The sequence below is a fragment of the Nerophis lumbriciformis genome, linkage group LG26 (assembly GCF_033978685.3).
Source record: "Nerophis lumbriciformis linkage group LG26, RoL_Nlum_v2.1, whole genome shotgun sequence".
Classification (NCBI taxonomy): domain Eukaryota; kingdom Metazoa; phylum Chordata; class Actinopteri; order Syngnathiformes; family Syngnathidae; genus Nerophis; species Nerophis lumbriciformis.
In genome coordinates this window covers 7,687,501-7,692,500 of record NC_084573.2, presented here as the reverse complement: position 1 = coordinate 7,692,500, position 5,000 = coordinate 7,687,501, and the positions used below count along the sequence as shown (strand labels likewise).

Genomic DNA, 5,000 nt, shown 5'->3' with positions numbered 1-5,000 from the left:
AGGCGGGGCACCTTAGAGGGAGCGTTGCTCCCACGGCTGCGCTAGCATCACAGCTAACGTTAGCCATGCTGCTACCTCTCTGCTCGGGGAGGACGTATACGTATGTGACGTATGACGTGACAGTATGTGACGTGTGTAAGAAGGTGTACTTGCTGTCTGTGAGAGGGAGACACAGGAAAGAGTGAGAAGAGGCTGTCGTGTAATGCCAGCAGCTAAAAGCAACTGCGTTAGAATCCACAGACCTGTGGATGTGTGGAAGGTGTGCTGGAAAATGCGGAACGGAAATTACGGAGCAGCAGAAAAGTGGAATGTATTATTTAAATCGGTGCCTTGGAAAACACGGACCGGAGTTTTTTTTAAAACTGGATCTGGATCCGCATTTTCCCATGCCTTGCCGATACGCAATTTTTGGCAAATATCGGCAGCCGATCCGATCCAAATATCGGATCGGGACATCCCTAACGAGAACCAAGTTTCATGCGGAAACGGTTGCATATTTCTTCTATGCGCCATTTCGACAATGCGTAGTTTTTTTAAATTCACTATAAAATATTTAACAAAACATAAATGTAGATTACCCAAAATATACGGAGGTTAATTTGTGTTTTTATAACAAACGCCTTTTTTTGACACGGGACTTTTTTGAGTATGAATTTTGTGAACTGAATTTTTTTTCTACATCAATTTATGCTGATAATTTCATTGAAAAAAAAAAAGGTTGGCAAAATGCGTGTGTTTAAAAATTCTGTGTTTTAAAATTCAGTGTACAAAAAAAAATTCAGTATATAATAATTCAGCGTATAAAAATTCAGCGTAAAAATTCAGTGTAGAAAAATTCAGAATAAAAAAATTAGAGTATAATAATTCAGTGTAAAAACAGTTTAGAAAAGTTCAGTGTAAAACAAATCAGTGTAAAAAAATGTTGTATAATAATTCAGTGTAAAACAAGTTTATAAAAATTCAGAGTAAAAATAACAGTTGTATAATAATTCAGTGTATAATAAATCAGTGTAAAAAAAATTCAGTGTTAAAAAAAATTTGATGTATAAAAAAATTCAGAGTAAAAAAACAGTGTAAAAAAAATTCAGTGTACAATAATTCAGGATAAAAAAAATTCAGCGTGTAAAAATCCAGTGTAAAAAAAAAGTGTATAAAAATTCAGCATAAAAAAATGAGTGTATAATAATTCAGTGTAAAAAAACAGTGTATAACAGTTAAGTGAAAAAAAAAAAAAAAATGCTGTATACAAATTCTGTGTAAAAATAACAGTGTATAATAATTCAGTGTATAATATTCCATTGTAAAAAAAATTATGTGTAAAAAATTCAGTGTTAAAAACATTTGGTGTATAAAAAACTTGAGCGTGTAAAAATCCAGTGTAAAAAAATTGAGCGTGTAAAAAAAATTCATTGTATAAAAATGAAGCATAAAATATAATATAATATATAATAGTTCAGTGTAAAAAAATTCTGAATAAAAATAACAGTGTATAATAATTCAGTTTATAATAATTCAGTGTATAATAATTAATTGTAAAAAAAATTAAGTGTATAAAAAAAGTGTAAAAAAAATAATCAGTGTATAACAATTCAGCGTAAAAAACATTCAGCGGGGAAAAAATTCAGTGTAAAAAAATTCAGCGTATAAACATTCAGCATAAAAAAAATAAGTGTATAATAATTCAGTCTAAAAACAACAGTGAATAAAGGTTCAGTGTGAAAAAAATTCTGAGTAAAAAAAACAGTGTAAAATAATTCCGTGTAAAAAAATTCAGTGTCGAGAAATTCTCTGCTTCAAAAAGCAAGACTCACTTCTGGCAAATTAAGGCTAAACCAATCGATTCCCGTCTCAGAAGCAGCCAATGAGTTGTCAAGTTTGAAGTCACGTGACACGGGTCTTGCAATAACAGCATAAAAATGGCAGTTAACAGGGCTACCTTGACATAATACAACATAATAAACATTTCAACGCGGCCCGCTGGATATTTTCAAACTACAATAGCTATCGCCGGTGTGGCCATCTTCATTTCCGACATCGTAACTGGCTGTGACCTCATTCCCAGCTCCGACTTCCAATTTCCGAGGTAAGCAATACTTTAAAGGGGAACATTACCACCAGACCTATGTAAGCGTCAATATATACCTTGATGTTGCAGAAAAAAGACCATATATTTTTTTAACTGATTTCCGAACTCTAAATGGGTGAATTTTGTCGAATTAAACGCCTTTCTATTATTCGCTCTCGGAGCGATGACGTCACATCGGGAAGCAATCCGCCATTTTCTCAAACACCGAGTCAAATCAGCTCTGTTATTTTCCGTTTTTTCGACTGTTTTCCGTACCTTGGAGACATCATGCCTCGTCGGTGTGTTGTCGGAGGGTGTAACAACACGAACAGGGACGGATTCAAGTTGCACCAGTGGCCCAAAGATGCGAAAGTGGCAAGAAATTGGACGTTTGTTCCGCACACTTTACTGACGAAAGCTATGCTACGACAGAGAGGGCAAGAATGTGTGGATATCCTGCGACACTCAAAGCAGATGTAATTCCAACGATAAAGTCAAAGAAATCTGCCGCCAGACCCCCATTGAATCTGCCGGAGTGTGTGAGCAATTCAGGGACAAAGGACCTCGGTAGCACGGCAAGCAATGGCGGCAGTTTGTTCCCGCAGACGAGCGAGGTAAACCCCCTGGATGTCTTGGCTCACACCGCTTCTACCGTCCCTTATGCCACCGAAGAGAATCAAGAGAAGAATATCGACCCTAGCTTCCCTGGCCTGCTGACATCAACTCCAAAACTGGACAGATCAGCTTTCAGGAAAAGAGGTGGTGTATGTCTACAGAATATATTAATTGATGAAAACTGGCCTGTCTGCACTCTCAAAGTGCATGTTGTTGCCAAATGTATTTCATATGCTGTAAACCTAGTTCATAGTTGTTAGTTTCCTTTAATGCCAAACAAAACAAACACATACCAATCGTTGGTTAGAAGGCGATCGCCCAATTCGTCCTCGCTTTCTCCCGTGTCGCTGGCTGTCGTGTCGTTTTCGTCGTTTTCGCTTGCATACGGTTCAAACCGATATGGCTCAATAGCTTCAGTTTCTTCTTCAATTTCGTTTTCGCTACCTGCCTCCACACTACAACCATCCGTTTCAATACATGCGTAATCTGTTGAATCGCTTAAGCCGCTGAAATCCGAGTCTGAATCCGAGCTAATGTCGCTATAGCTTGCTGTTCTTTCCGCCATGTTTGTTTGTGTTGGCATCACTATGTGACGTCACAGGAAAATGGACGGGTGTATATAACGATGGTTAAAATCAGGCACTTTGAAGCTTTTTTTAGGGATATTGCGTGATGGGTAAAATTTTGAAAAAAACTTTGAAAAGTAAAATAAGCCACTGGGAACTGATTTTTAATGGTTTTAACCCTTCTGAAATTGTGATAATGTTCCCCTTTAAGATAACATGGTTGAATGAATGTATGTATGTATGTGTATGCTTGCTTTAGTACTATTATCTTGTGTTAATCATATAGCGTTGTTTTTTGTTTTGTTTTTTGTTGTTGTACTTGCTACCATGTTCCATCATTCCATGTATATACTATCCTCTGGACCCCCTGTCAAAAGCTTCTTCTAGCTTATTTGGGGGACCCTTTCACGTACCAACATCTTTAAATGATGATATTTCACTACTATTGTATTTGTTATATGGTATTGTGAATAAACTAAACTAAACTAAACTAAAACTAAACTAACAGACGATATAGGAAAGAAAACCGAATAACACACAGGCGGGGGCGTAAGAAAACCGAGATAATGCTGTATTGGTAATTTATTTAAAATTGCCAACTGACCGACATCCATCCATCCATCCATCCATCTTCTTCCGCTTATCCGAGGTCGGGTCGCGGGGGCAGCAGCTTAAGCAGGGAAGCCCAGACTTCCCTCTCCCCAGTCACTTCGTCCAGCTCCTCCCGGGGGATCCCAAGGCGTTCCCAGGCCAGCCGGAAGACATAGTCTTCCCAACGTGTCCTGGGTCTTCCCCGTGGCCTCCTACCGGTCGGACGTGCCCGAAACACCTTCCTAGGGAGGCGTTCGGGTGGCATCCTGACCAGATGCCCGAACCACCTTATATGGCTCCTCTCGATGTGGAGGAGCAGCGGCTTTACTTTGAGCTCCTCCCGGATGGCAGAGCTTCTCACCCTATCTCTAAGGGAGAGCCCCGCCACTCGGCAGAGGAAACTCATTTCGGCCGCTTGTACCCGTGATCTTGTCCTTTCGGTCATGACCCAAAGCTCATGACCATAGGTGAGGATGGGAACGTAGATCGACCGGTAAATCGAGAGCTTTGCCTTCCGGCTCAGCTCCTTCTTCACCACAACGGATCGATACAGCGTCCGCATTACTGAAGACGCCGCACCGATCCGCCTGTCGATCTCACGATCCACTCTTCCCCCACTCGTGAACAAGACTCCGAGGTACTTGAACTCCTCCACTTGGGGAAAGATCTCCTCCCCAACCCGGAGATGGCACTCCACCCTTTTCCGGGAGAGAACCATGGACTCGGACTTGGAGGTGCTGATTCCTATCCCAGTCGCTTCACACTCAGCTGCGAACCGATCCAGTGAGAGCTGAAGATCTTGGCCGGAGGAAGCCATCAGGACCACATCATCTGCAAATAGCAGTGACCTAATCCTGCAGCCACCAAACGAGATCCCCTCAACGCCCTGACTGCACCTAGAAATTCTGTCCATAAAGGTTATGAACAGAATCGGTGACAAAGGGCAGCCTTGGCGGAGTCCAACCCTCACTGGAAACGTGTCCGACTTACTGCCGGCAATGCGGACCAAGCTCTGACACTGATTATACAGGGAGCGAACTGCCACAATAAGACAGTCCGTTACCCCATACTCTCTGAGCACTCCCCACAGGACTTCCCGGGGTACACGGTCGAATGCCTTCTCCAAGTCCACAAAGCACATGTAGACTGGTTGGGCAAACTCC

At 41.1% G+C, this 5,000-nt stretch overlaps 1 protein-coding gene across 1 annotated transcript in view; it reads right to left on the bottom strand.

Moving 5' to 3' along the window:
• syne2b (spectrin repeat containing, nuclear envelope 2b) overlaps positions 1-5,000 on the bottom strand; it is a 296,242-nt gene that overhangs the window by 267,938 nt on the left and 23,304 nt on the right. The gene's annotated exons all lie outside the window — the stretch shown is intronic.